This window comes from Dendrobates tinctorius, unplaced genomic scaffold, assembly GCF_039654945.1.
Source record: "Dendrobates tinctorius isolate UK_male_01 unplaced genomic scaffold, ASM3965494v1 ptg000202l, whole genome shotgun sequence".
In the NCBI taxonomy this organism is placed as follows: domain Eukaryota; kingdom Metazoa; phylum Chordata; class Amphibia; order Anura; family Dendrobatidae; genus Dendrobates; species Dendrobates tinctorius.
Genome location: NW_027361869.1, coordinates 1,980,589 through 1,996,127, shown reverse-complemented (window position 1 = coordinate 1,996,127; position 15,539 = coordinate 1,980,589).

The following is a 15,539-nucleotide window of genomic DNA, read 5'->3' as shown; positions in this document are numbered from 1 at the left end:
TGGCACTGTTACTGGGGGACAGACTGATGACACTGCTAATGGGTGATAGTCTGATGGCACTGTTAATGGGTGACAGTCTGATGGCACTGTTAATGGGGACAGTCTGATGGCACTGTTAATGGTGGACAATCTTTGGCACTGTTAGTGGGGGACAGACTGATGACACTGCTAATGGGTGACAGTCTGATGGCACTGTTAATGGGTGACAGTCTGATGGCACTGTTAATGGGTGACAGTCTGATGGCACTGTTAATGGGGACAGTCTGATGGCACTGTTAATGGGAGCCAGTCTGATGGCACTGTTAATGGGTGACAGTCTGATGGCAATGTTAATGGGGAACAGTCTTATGGCACTGTTAATGGGAGCCAGTCTGATGGCACTGTTAATGGGTGACAGTCTGATTGCAATGTTAATGGGGAACAGTCTTATGGCACTGTTAATGGGAGCCAGTCTGATGGCACTGTTAATGGGTGACAGTCTGATGGCACTGTTAATGGGGACAGTCTGATGGCACTGTTAATGGGTGACAGTCTGATGGCACTGTTAATGGGTGACAGTCTGATGGCACTGTTAATGGGTGACAGTCTGATGGCACTGTTAATGGGTGACAGTCTGATGGCTCTGTTAATGGGGACAGTCTGATGGCACTGTTAATGGGAGCCAGTCTGATGGCACTGTTAATGGGTGACAGTCTGATGGCACTGTTAATGGGGACAGTCTGATGGCACTGTTAATGGGAGCCAGTCTGATGGCACTGTTAATGGGTGACAGTCTGATGGCAATGTTAATGGGGAACAGTCTTATGGCACTGTTAATGGGAGCCAGTCTGATGGCACTGTTAATGGGTGACAGTCTGATTGCAATGTTAATGGGGACAGTCTGATGGCACTGTTAATGGGTGACAGTCTGATGGCACTGTTAATGGGTGACAGTCTGATGGCACTGTTAATGGGTGACAGTCTGATGGCACTGTTAATGGGTGACAGTCTGATAGCACTGTTAGAATCATAGAATGGTAGAGTTGGAAGGGACCTCCTGGGTCATTTGGTCCAACCCCCTGCTCAAATAGGGATTCACTAAATCATCCCAGACAGATGTCTTTCCAGCCTGGGTCTGAAGACTTTGATGGAAGGAGAAATCACCGCCTCTCGTGGCAGCCTGTTCCACTCATTGATCACCCTCACTGTCAAAAAAGTTTGAAATTCTAGAATTGCATTTTTTGCTGCTGCATCACATTGTTGACTCATGTTCAGTCTGTGATCTATTAGTATACCCAAGTCTTTTTCACATGTGCTGTTGCTCAGCCCTATTCCTCCCATTCTGTATATGCTTTTTTCATTTCAATTGACCAGCTGTAGTACTTTTCATTTTCCCTGTTAAAAACCATTCTGTTAGTTGCTGCCCACTGCTCCAGTTTATTTGTCTGTTTTAATCCCCCCTCTCTCTTCTCTAGTATTAGCTATCCCTCCTAGCTTTGTGTCATCAGCAAATTTAATCAGGGTACCCTCAATTCCTTCATCTAAATCATTGATAAAGATGTTGAACAATACAGGGCCCAGGACAGAACCCTGTGGTACCCCACTTGAGACATTCTTTCAACTGGATCTGGAGTCATTTACGACCACTGTTTGGGTTTGATCACTAAGCTAGTTTTGAATCCACCTAACAGTTGCCTTGTCCATTCTTTACTTAGTCATTTTTTCAATAAGGATGGTGTGAGATACTTTGTCAAATGTTTTGCTGAAGTCAAGGTATACTATATCTTCAGCATTTCCCTGATCCACCCAGTCAGTGATTCTGTCATAGAAGGAAATTAAGTTAGTCTGACATGACTTATTAGTTACAAACCCATGCTGACTCTGCTTAATCACTTCATTCTTATCCAGGTACTTAAATACATGATGTTTAATAATTTGGTCAAAGATTTTTCCTGGTATAGAAGTCATACTCGGCGGCCTATAGTTGCCTGGGTCCACCTTCTTCACCTTTTTGAAGATAGGAACAACATTTGCTCTTTTCCAGTCTTCTGGGACTTCTGTTCTCCAAGAACTTTCAAAGATTATGGAGAGTGGTTACAAAATTTCTTATGCTATCTCCTTCAGTACTCTGGGATGTAATTCATTTGGATCTGGAGACTTAAATTCATTTATGATAGCTAAGTGTTTCCCTACTATCTTTCTGTTTATAGATATCCTGGATTATTCTATTCCTTTAATAGGACAGTGAAGATCAGTTGATGTTACATTTGTAAATGGGGGACAGTCTGATGGCACTGTAATTGGGGAACAGTCTGATGGCACTCTTAATGGGGGACTGTCTGGCACTGTTAATGGGGGACAGTATGATGACACTGTTAATGGGAAACAGTTTGGCACTGTTAATAGGGTACAGTTTGATGACACTGTTATTGGGGAGAGTCTGGCACTGTTAATGGGGAACAATGTGATGGCACTGTTAATGGGAGACATTCTGATGGCACTGTTAATGGGGGACAGTCTGATAACACTGTTAATGGGGCCCAGTTTGGCACTGTTAATGGGAGACATTCTGATGACACTGTTAGTTATGGACAATCTGATGACATTGTTAATGGGGGACAGTTTGGCACTGTTAATGGGGACAGTATGATAGCACTGTCAATGGGGGACAGTCTGATGACCCTGTTAATGGGGGGATAGTCTGATGATACTGTTAATTATGGACAATCCGATGACACTGTTAGTTATGGACAATCTGATGACATTGTTAATGGGGGACAGTTTGGCACTGTTAATGGGGACAGTATGATAGCACTGTTAATGGGGGACAGTCTGGCACTGTTAATGGGGGATAGTCTGATGACACTGTTAATTATGGGCAATCTGATGACACTGTTAATGAGGGACAGTCTGATGGCACTGTTAACCCCTTCACGACCAATGACGCCACATAGGCGTCATGAAACCTGGTTCAAATCTGACCAGTGACGCCTATATGGCGTCATGACTTCAAAGCCCCCCTGCGGGTCGGGTGACCGGGGTCACTGAAAGGTCACCCGACCCGCAGATACAGGGGGCTTTGTAATTCACCACAGGGGGCGTGGCTTCGCCCCCATGTGGCTACGATCGCTCTGATTGGCTGTTAAAAGTGAAACAGCCAATCAGAGCGATAGTAATATTTCATCAATGAAAATTGATGAAATATTACAATACAGCCATGTCCGACGCTGCTGTAGCATCGGACATGGCTGGAGACACCGATTCCACCCCCCCACCGGCGATCGCCCCCCCAGCAACTGAATGACAGCGGCGATCTGCCGCCGCTGTCATCATCTGCCCCCCTCCCATTCCCTCTGCTCCCCGCCAGCCTCCGATCCCCCCCTCACCCCCCCCGGTACCTCCGGTGTCCCCCCGTCCCTCCCGGTGTCCCTCGGGTCCGGATGATGGGCGCCGCCATCTTTGAAAATGGCGGGCGCATGCGCAGTGCGCCCGCCCGAATCTGCCGGCTGCAGATTCCATTCTTTCATTTTGATCACTCTCACAGTGATCAAAATGAAAGAAAAAGTAAATAAACCCCCCGATTATCACCCCCATAGGTAGGCAGAACTAATAAAATAAAGACAATATTTTTATTTTTTTTTTTCCATTAGGGTTAGGGTTGAAAAGAGGGTTAGGGTTAGGGTTGAAAAGAGGGTTAGGGTTAAAACGAGGGTTAGGGTTAGGGTTGAAAAGAGGGTTAGGGTTAGGGTTGGAAAGAGGGTTAGGGTTGGAAAGAGGGTTAGGGTTGGAAAGGGTTAGGGTTGGAAAGAGGGTTAGGGTTGGAATTAGGGTTAGGGTTGGAATTAGGGTTAGGGTTGGAATTAGGGTTAGGGTTGGAATTAGGGTTAGACTTGTGGTTAGGGTTATGGTTAGGGTTGGGATTAGGGTTCGGGGTCTGTTGGGGTTGGAATTAGGGTTAGGGATGTGTTGGGGTTAGGGCTGTGGTTAGGGGTGTGTTGGGGTTAGGGCTGGAGTTAGAATTGAGGGGTTTCCACTGTTTAGGCACATCAGGGGGTCACCAAACGCGACATGGTGCAACCATTGATTCCAGCCAATTTTGCGTTCAAAAAGTTAAACGTTGCTTCCTCCCTTCCAAGCCCCGACGTGTGCCCAAACAGTGGTTTACCCCAACATATGGGGTATCAGTGTACTCAGGAAAAATTGCACAACAACTTTGGGGGTCTAATTTCTCCTGGTACCCTTGGGAAAATAAAAAATTGGGGGCTAAAAAAATATTTTTGTGGAAAAAAAATTTTTTTTAATTTTCACGTCTCTGCGTTATAAACTTCTGTGAAGCACTTGGGGGTCCAAAGTGCTCACCAGACATCTAGATAAGTTACTTGGGAGGTCTAGTTTCCAAAATGGGGTCACTTGTGGGGGGTTTCTATTGTTTAGGCACATCAGGGGCTCTGCAAACGTAATGACGACCGCAGACCATTCCATCAAAGTCTGCATTTCAAAACGCCACTACTTCCATTCCGAGCCCTTACGTGTGCCCAAACAATAGTTCCCCCCCATATATGGGGCACCAGCGTACTCAGGACAAACTGTACAACAACTTTTGGGGTCCAATTTATCCTGCTACCCTTGTGAAAATAAAAATTGCTGGCTAAAAATCATTTTTTTTGAGGAAAAAAAAATATTTTTTATTTTCACGTCTCTGCGTTATAAACTTCTGTGAAGCACTTGGGGGTTCAAGGTGCTTACCACACATCTAGATAAGTTCCTTAGGGGGTCTAGTTTCCAAAATGGGGTCACTTGTGGGGGGGTTCCACAGTTTAGGTACATCAGGGGTTCTGCAAATGTAACATGATGCCCGCAGACCATTCCATCAAAGTCAGCATTTCATAATGTCACTACTTCCCTTCCGAGCCCCGACGTGTACCCAAACAGTGGTCATCCCCCACATATGGGGTATCAGCGTACTCAGGACAAACTGGACAACAACTTTTGGGGTCCAATTTATCCTGCTACCCTTGTGAAAAAAAAAATTGCTAGCTAAAAATCATTTTTTTTGAGGAAAAAAAAATATTTTTTATTTTCACTGCTCTGCGTTATAAACTTCTGTGAAGCACTTGGGGGTTCAAGGTGCTCACCACACATCTAGATAAGTTCCTTGGGGGGTCTAGTTTCCAAAATGGGGTCACTTGTGGGGGGTTCCACAGTTTAGGTACATCAGGGGTTCTGCAAATGTAACATGATGCCCGCAGACCATTCCATCAAAGTCAGCATTTCATAATGTCACTACTTCCCTTCCGAGCCCCGACGTGTACCCAAACAGTGGTCCCCACCCACATAAGAGGTATCAGCGTACTCAGGACAAACTGGACAACAACTTTTGGGGCCGATTTATCCTGCTACCCCTGTGAAAAAAAAATTGCTGGCTAAAAATCATTTTTTTTTTTGTGGAAAAAAAAATATTTTTTATTTTCACGGCTCTGCGTTATAAACTTCTGTGAAGCGCTTGGGGGTTCAAGGTGCTCACCACACATCTAGATAAGTTCCTTGGGGGGTCTAGTCTCCAAAATGGGGTCACTTGTGGGGGGGTTCCACAGTTTAGGTACATCAGGGGCTCTGCAAATGTAACATGACACCCGCAGACCATTCCATCAAAGTCAGCATTTCAAAATGTCACTACTTCCCTTCCGAGCCCCGACGTGTGCCCAAACAGTGGTTCCCCCCCATATGTGGGGTACCAGCGTACTCAGGACAAACTGGACAACAAATTTTGGGGTCTAATTTATCCTGGTACCCTTGTGAAAATAAAAAATTGCGCACTAAAAAATAATTTTTTGAGGGAAAAAAATTTTTTTTTATTTTCACGGCTCTGCGTCATAAACTTTTGTGAAGCACTTGAGGGTTCAAGGTGCTCACTACACATCTAGATAAGTTCCTTAGGGGGTCTAGTTTCCAAAATGGGGTCATTTGTGGGGGAGCTCCAATGTTTAGGCACACAGGGGCTCTCCAAACACAACATGGTGTCCGCTAACGATTGGAAGTAATTTGCATTTCAAAAAGTCAAATGGCGCTCCTTCCCTTCTGAGCCCTGCCGTGTGCCCAAACAGTGGTTCCCCCCCACATATAGGGTACCAGCGTACTCAGGACAAACTGGACAACAAGATTTGTGGTCCAATTTCTCCTGTTAGCCTTGTGAAAATTAAAAATAGTGTGCTAAAAATCATTTTTGAGGAAAAAAAATTATTTTTTATTTTCACTGCTCTGTGTTATAAACTTTTGTGAAGCACTTGGGGGTTCAAAGTGCTCCCTACACATCTAGATAAGTTCCTTAGGGGGTCTAGTTTCCAAAATGGGGTCACTTGTGGGGGAGCTCCAATGTTTAGGTGCACAGGGGCTCTCCAAATGCGACATGGTGTCCGATAACGATTGGAGCTAATTTTCCATTCAAAAAGTCAAATGGTGCTCCTTGCCTTCCGGGCCATGCCGTGCACCCAAACAGTGGTTTATGACCACATATGAGGTATCTGTGCACTCAGGAGAAATTGCTCAACAAATTTTAGGATCCATTTTATCCTGTTGCCCATGTGAAAATGAAAAAACTGAGGCTAAAAGAAAATTTTTGTGAAAAAAAAGTATTTTTTTTTTTTTACAGATCAATTTGTGAAGTACCTGGGGGTTCAAAGTGATCACTATGCATCTAGATAAGTTCCTTGGGGGGTCTAGTTTCCAAAATGGGGTCACTTGTGGAGGAGCTCCAATGTTTATGCACACAGGGGCTCTCCAAACACGACATGGCAACCGCTAAATATTCCAGCATATTTTCCATTCAAAAAGTCAAATGGCGCTCCTTCCCTTCTGAGCCGTGCCGTGCGCCCAAACAGTGGTTTATGACCACATATGAGGTATCGTTGTACTCTGGAGAAATTGCCCAACAAATTTTAGCATCCATTTTATCCTGTTTCCCATGTGAAAATGAAAAAATTGATGCTAAAAGAAAATTTTTGTTGGAAAAATTAAAATGTCCATTTTTTCTTTCCACATTGCTTTAGTTCCTGTGAAACATCTGAAGGGTTAATAATCTTCTTGAATGTAGTTTTGAGTAGCTTGAGGGGTGCAGTTTTTAGAATGGTGTCACTTTTGGGTATTTTCTGCCATATAGACCCCTCAAAGTGACTTCAAATGTGAGGTGGTCCCTAAAAAAATGGTTTTGTAAATTTTATTGTAAAAATGAGAAATCGCTGGTCAACTTTTAACCCTTATAACTTCCTAACAAAAAAATATTTTGTTTCCAAAATTGTGCTGATGTAAAGTAGACATATGGGAAATGTTATTTATTAACTATTTTGTGTCACATAACTCTCTGGTTTAACAGAATAAAATTTCAAAATTTGAAAATTGCAAAATTTTCTAAATTTTCACCAAATTTCTGATTTTTTGACAAATAAACGCAAAAATTATCAACCTAAATTTACCACTAACATGAAGCCCAATATGTCACGAAAAAACAATCTCAGAATCGCTAGGATCCATTGAAGCGTTCCTGAGTTATTACCTCATAAAGGGACACTGGTCAGAATTGCAAAAAATGGCCTGGTCATTAAGGTCAAAATAGGCTTGGTCATGAAGGGGTTAATGGGGGACAGTCTGATGGCATTGTTAATTATGGACAGTCTGATGGCACTGCTAATGGGGGACAGTCTGATGACATTAATGGGGGACAGTCTGATGGCACTGTTAATGGGGACAGTCTGATGGCACTGTTAATGGGGGACAGTCTGATGGCACTGTTAATGGGGACAGTCTGATGGCACTGTTAATGGGGGACAGTCTGATGGCATTAATGAGGGACAGTCTGATGGCACTGTTAATTATGGACAATCTGATGACACTGTTAATGGGGGACAGTCTGATGGCACTGTTAATGGGGACAGTCTGATGGCACTGTTAATGGGGACAGTCTGATGGCACTGTTAATGGGGACAGTCTGATAGCACTGTTAATGAGGGACAGTCTGACGGCACTGTTAATTATGGACAATCTGATGGCATTGTTAATTATGGACGGTCTGACACTGTTAATGGGGACAGTCTGATGGCACTGTTAATGGGGGACAGTCTGATGGCACTGTTAATGGGGGACAGTCTGACGGGACTGTTAATGGGGGACAGTCTGGCACTGTTAATGGGGAACAGTCTGATGGCACTGTTAATGGGAGACAGTCTGATTTCACTGTGGCACCATAATGAAATTATTTGGCACGGTCATTGTTGTCCTCAGTTCTTCAGTTTGATGACACAATTCAGCTCAGCTACATCACTTTCTTTGGTAACCTGCTTCATTCTTAATTCGGCCTCAGCCCACAAAGCCGCCACCGCAGCCCCATGCAGTGTGAAGGCTGAACCTCAGGTCGGGGTCTGATTTGACACTTCTTAAAGGGAATAATGGTTTTAAAACTATTTGACCGGTTTCATTTGTTGCACAGTCTAATTGAATCTTGCTGAGAACAGTATGTTGCAGGCGACTTCAAACAACAGACTTCTCGCATTATTGTGAAGACCTCGCTTTATTAATAAAAGCACAGATTGTAGATAAAACTGCAGACAGTTCCCACCATAACATCACATACAGCTGCAAGCCCACTTTAAAGAGTCTCCATGGTGGAATGTACAGTAATTTAATGAAAATGCTACAGTTTCTAAGAATCTTCCAAGGAGATTTGTTAAGGTCCAAGTGAGAGAGGAAAGTGATTCAGAGAAAACTCTGTTGTTCCGCGGCTTCTCTTTACCCTCCTAGACCTTGTTACCAACTAGAACAGAGGATACTGTTTAAAAACAATAAATGGGGCTTGTGCGTGTTTAGAAAAATGTTCTGCTCGTTTTCCAAGAAACAGTGCCTTCCTTGTTATTTGGCCATGTCTGGTACTGCAGCTCAACCCCATATTGGTGAAGTATCCACTGCTCTGTGTAGTATTACCAAAAAAGTACAGGATACTGGTGTAGCATGGATTGCCGGTTAAGGCAAGTAATGCCCCCTTTAAGTAAATAATGCCCTCCTGAGTGTCCCATTAAAATAAATTTGTTTCCTCTTTAGAAAGTATTGATTTACCTCTTTAAAAAGTAATAGTGCTACCCCCAAAATTAATAATGCCATCTTTGTGTTAAACCCCACAAAAAAAATTATATTTGACTAATTCGAGAGGGTTCTCTTCTCCCCTGCACAAAGACCGGGCCAGCACAGGTAGTGCACTGCATTAATGTCATTGCGCCACCTACACCAGGGTGCTAACGTGTTATAGGACGTAGGCCTACACCAGTTTGCGGCCTATAAGCCTGTTGACCCCTATAAATTTCAAAGTGATGTTCTTTTGGAGGTTTAGAAAGTCAGGGTATGTGGCACTGCCTGGTCACAAGTTTGGACATACCGCTCATGCAATCTTTTTCCTTGTTCTTAGTGGAATGTGAACAATGTTGATTCAGACAGAAGGCAGCAAAACCACAAAGAAGGACATATATAAACAAGGAGTAAAGACACAAACCAGACTATGTGTTCTACCTTAGGTTACCCCCAGTACTCTCCCTTTTAAGGCTCACTCACACTAGCGTATAACTCGAACGAGTGCTATCCAATATTTTATCTGATAACACTCGGCCCAATGTTATACTATGGGGCAGTGCGGTTCATCAATTTTCTTCTCATGCCGATTCTGCATCAGAAAACAATCGGAGGCTGTTGAAAGTGACTCCTCAAATCAGACCACGCGCACCCATACAAGTGTGCAGTCCAATGTACGCACACAAAGACAATGGAGAAGATGGAAAAAATGTTGCTCTCCGTCTTTTCCACACCTGTGATACGAATCTTGCATGCAAAAGAATCGGATCACAGTAGGAAGACACCCGGGCTAAACTCTAACAGAGTTTGAGCCAAGTGTCATTAACATAATAGGCCTGATTTTATCGTATGAGAGAATCTACGGTAGTGTGAGCGTATACTCACTCTGAGACAGTTTTACACCTCCTTGGTATTTTCTCTTGTACCTCCATCAGGTCACACTTGGAATGGCTTCCAATGGACATGTCGCCTCGTCAACAGTTTATTTGTAGAATCATTGACCTTCAGAAAGCATTTGCATAGATATTGTTTGTGCACAGTCCCATAAAATGCTCAGCACTATTCCACAATTGTTCTAAGCCAGAATATGGCATGGACCACTCAACTAAGTACAGAGACTCGACAGTCCATCATTACTTTAAGACATGAAGTTCAGGCAGTCAGTCCAGATACATGATAGAACAGGTATCCTCAAGTGCAGTCATGAAAACCATCATCGCTATGATGAAACTGGCTCTCATGAAGACCGCCCAGGAAAGGAAGATCAAGAATTATCGCTGCTGCAGAGGATAAGTTCATCAAAGTTACTGGCCGCAGAAAACACAAATTGACAGCACCTCAGATAACATGATGCACAGACATCAAGTAAGTAGTAGACAAATCTCAACATCAACTGTCCAGAGGAGACTGCGGGAAGCAGGCCTTTATGGTCAGATATGCAAGCAATCTGCTACTAAGGCCCACAAACAAGAAGAAGGGACTTGTTTGGGTTAAGTAACACAAGAACTGGACTTAGATCAGTGGAAATTTGGACTATGGTCTGATGAGTGAAAATTAGACATTTTTGATACCAACCCTTGTGTCTTTGTGAGATGCAGAAAAAGTGAGCAGCTGGGTTCTACGTGTTATGCCCACTATGAAGCATGGTAGGAGGTGTGATAGTGTATGTGTTGGGACAGTGTGCTGGTGACACTAATGGTGAAGTATTCCAGATTGAAGGCTCACTTACTCAGCATGGCGCCCACAGCATTCTGCAGAGATATGCCAACACCTGGTTCGCACTTACTGGGACCATCATTTGTGCTCCAACAAGACAATTATTCACAGTACGTCCAGGACTAAGAAGGCGAGGGATGGAGTGCGGCATAAGATGACATGGTCTCCACAATCACACAAACTCAATTCAATTGAGAAGATTTGGGTTGAGGAGGACATAAGGTGAAGGCAGAGCAGCAACAAGTGCTCAGCCCCTCGGGGAACTCCTTCAAGACTGTTGGAAGCCATTCCAGGTGATGACCTGACAAAGCTTCTGGAGAGAATGTCAAAGGGATGTAAAGCGGTCATCAGAGTACGAGAGGATTTACTGTGAGGACTCTAAGGCTTAATACATATTGTGGTTTGTTTCACACGTGTTTCTTCACTCCTTGTTTCCGTATGTGTCCCTTTGTGGTTTTTCTGCCTTCAGTCTGAACTGACAATGTGCACATTCCAATAAGGTGAAGGAAAACCATTGCATGAACAGGTGAGCCCAATCTTTTGATAGATACTGTATTTGCCATGAGCTTATACCTGATGCATACGGTGAATGCTGTTTGCAAACACTGTGTGAATTCAGCCTAAACATTTTTACCATGGCGCTTTGCCGAATATAAAGCAGCCATGCTCCTCCACAGAAAGGTATTGCTTAGCACACGGTCTCTTAATTTTTGGTAAGTGATTCAGCAGCCAGAGCTGGCCTTCGACTGCCGCCAAACATTAAAGGTAAATGACAGCAGCGACGTAACGGCTTAGCAGTTTGTTTTGTACGCTTTCATGGCGTCTCCTACTAAGATGTCATCTCCATTGATTAAGGACTCGCAATTATTTTCATCTGCAGTTTATAAAAAAGGAAAAAAATAAAACATTTATTGCGAGGAGACACAAGAATATTGTTGATGTGTTGCCAGGCTTGGCAGTGCTACACACGAGCCTTGTTATTACAGTGGCTCCATCCGTGCTGAGTCTCCGCTTCGTCCCCATACCCCTTATGCTCCATGGCAGTGACATCTTTGCTGCTTAGTGCATGAGAAGCATCTCTAGTCTCCAGCCGAGAAGAGCAAGCAGATGAAAGCATGCCTGGATGCTGCCAGCCGGAGATCCTTGGAGACGGACATGGCCTCATACTGCTGCCGCACAATGGCCGGGCCCAGTATGTCTCTAGATGATGTCATATCTATCTGGGTAGGCACAAAATTCTAACACACGCTCGCACACAAAGACAAGCCGCTGGGCTTTGAAGTTCCCTCAAGAGGTGTGCCATATTCATCCAGGCCCCGAATGGGGGGAAGGATGCGCCTATCTGTTCTGTTTGGAGGCCGCAGTTGGTGTCCTGCACTGTAATAATCACCTTCTATGAATCTATTATATCTGACATTGACTTTGCAAGTTGGAGAACGTGCATAAAGTGATCCAATCGCTTCCAGGGGCCTGAGCGTCTAATCTTCTGTACGGTAATCATTGCCCTGTAAAAGCCGTCCCGCTTTGAAGTTGTCAAAACAGATTTAGGGGATAAAAATGAAGGTTACAGAAGATAGCCTGGCCCCAGTGCAAGATTATTATGACCCCCAGCCTCATCCTCCATCAATCACTTTAAAGGCACCTGGATTAGAGGTGAGGAAATGCTCTATTTTTAACAGATGGCGACTGGGGGAATTTGATAAAGATGGAAAGAAAAGCAGATTTTTTTTTATTTAGTTGACCGTTTTTGATCATATGGATTCATACATTCTGTACTAGGGGTCCTAAACATTTCTTAGCTTGAGAGTAGCATTAAAGGTAAATTTCTAACATCCAGAAGCACCAGTTATCTAGAGCTATAGGGGTAATATACAGGTAATTAGCATTTTAATCGTTTGAAGCCAGTTTACTGGAGCAGCAGCTACAGGGAGAACAACATTTTATTTTCTATTCCAGTCATTAGGGCGGTGCAGGGGTACTCCACTGCACCTTGATTGACAGCCCACTCAGCACACACCATACTGCACACACACACTGCAGAGCAGGCAGGTAATCAAAGTGCCTAGGAATGATTACAGTGCCCTCGTTGTATGGTGATAGTGAGTGTATCGGCTCCTTGTACCGCCATGATGACTGGAAGCGAGGGATTGCAATGAGAATAAATGTAATTTTCTCCCTGTTTCCCCTGCTCTAATAAGCCTGCTACACAAGATGAAAATGCAGATTACACCTATATATGCAGATAACTAGCATTTATGGATGTGACCGGTTAACTTTGAAAGATGGTCACGTGCCTCATTCTATGCTAAGAAATCTAAAAAGCGTGTATCTCTTTGAAGGATATAATACTCCAAGTGCCTCTTTATAAAGTAATAATGGCCTGAGAGCCCTGTTATGAATGAGTCACCGGGGGAGGAAAAAACAAAAACACAAGCTAAGTCCAGAAAACCAGAGAGGTTGGTAGCTAGCAGATTGCAAACCCCTGATCCTATTCACAACTAACAGTAGCCGTGGGGGTTCCTACGGTGCCCTAGACCCCTCGTCACAGCCGGAGAGCTAAATAAGCCTAAAGAAAGAAAGGGGAAATCTAAACTGCCCCAGAGCAGACATGTATTGTCGGTGAAAAACAGATGAAAACACAAACACAGACAGAAAGACAGGCTGAGCAAATGATGGGGCCCAACTAACTAGATAGGAAAGGACAGAAAAGATGCTGGCTGCAATCATGCAAAAAACCCTGCCAAAAATAAAGTCCAACACGTCTGATAGAAACGGCCCTGAAGTCACTAGACTTCAAAATCACTATATCAGCACTCAGGTATATTCTGAAGACAGAGCAAAGAGATCAACTGATCAGAGACAAAAATGGAGTTCAGCCCGTCCCAACCAGGGCAGGCTGAACACAAACACTAAGTAAACAGAGAAAATCTCATGGAAAAATAGCAGAGCAAAAATTAGCTTTTAGTAGACAGGAACTAAACTGGATGCCAGAGGTCAGAGCAGAAAGGATCACCAGCAACCCTGTAGGGCGTCGGCTGCCTTATATCCACTCAGAAATTCCGGATGTCCAATCACACTCCACCTGTTCAGATGACAGGTTCTTCCCATCCAGATCAATTTCACTACCTCCTTTCACCAGCAGAGGGAGTTCATCAGACATAAGAGGTGAAGGAGAAAATGAACTCATAACAGAGCCCCTTTAGAAAATATTAATGCCCCTCTTAAAAATACCACTTAAAAATCATACGTGCCCCCCTGAAAAATAGTAATTGACTGAGTACTGCTTATAAAGTAATAATGCCCCTTCAGTTTCCCCTAAACAAGTAATATTGCCCCAAATCAGGTTATACTGTTTTGTTATTTTCAGTGGAGAGCAGCTATAAAGACCATCTCTTGGTCTGGGGGACCCAACCACTGATTTGAATGATAATTGTGCAATGCTTCATTTTGCCTGTGGGGGTGCTGCAGGGCAGTTAAAATGTGGCACAGATTTCAGTGGATTGCTAAATGTTCTAGCTGCTGGTCTCATTCATGGCTAGGAGATCTTTCCTTAACTCCACATAAACATTGAGAGAACCAGCAGCAACTGTTCAACTTTTCTACAGTGACCCCAGAGGGCAAATGAAGAATTACACAATTTATAATAAAATCAAAGGACTCTGTGTAATGACGGGAGGAACAACCAACTAACTCGCTTTTGTCTTAGCATGACCTAGTATGACATTTAATAAAAGGTTTTCTAAAACACACACACAGCCCCTTTAATTAAACGTGTACGTCCACTCTCCATACCAAAATTTCGATGTTTCCATTATTTTTTCTCCCACGTTTGCCCAGTATTATTTTTCATGGACGGATACAAGTCTTTTTATATTTAGTGCGTATTTCAATTAATTAATAGTTCATCTCATAAAAAAAAAAACTGGTGTAATAAAAACAATGTGTGAAAGGCCAGGAAAAGTTATGACTAATATAAAAACACTAATTTATTCCTTTTATATTAGTGTTTTTCCCCTATTTATGGCAATTAGGTTTGAAGATCCATCTTCCCGTGACAGGACTCTGCCGCCGCTAGTCCTGCGGGGCCGCACACCACAAAAATGAAAGTTACCATAAGAAGGCAGATTTTGTGTACTTATGTAGACTTTATTTGCTTAGTTATTTTTTGGATGTGGATGACAAATTGGAGCTCCAAAGTAGACGGGAAGAAAAAAAAAAGGGGGATCGGAGACTTCATGTCTTATCCTTGCAGGTGTTATTAATTAACGTCTTATTAAAGCCTAAAACAGATCAAAGTTGCCCACAGATGGAATCCAATGGGATGACACGGAGGAGAAGAATGAGGTCACTAGTGGTGGTGACAAGTTGGAAAAAAATTGAGGCTAGTGTTGTGCCAGTGAGGCAAGGAAGGAGGACCAGCCGGAGGGGGCTGGAGCGGGTTTTGGGAAACTGAGCTCATTGATACCCATAGTCTCAATGTGAAAAAATGCAGGGCAAGTATCGGTAAGGTATGCGTCATCATGACACACTGCTACTATTCCAGGCCACCCAGCTAATAGCAGATCAATTCACAGATTGGGGTGAGAGATACTCCATAATAACCAAAGGATATACCAGATCTATTACTCTTCATGAAGTCAGTAGTTTCCGTTAAGAAACATAAAAGCTATGACTAAAGCTAAAATAAATAATGACACGACTTTAAATACTAGGCAATAAACTCTGGTTGTGTTTAA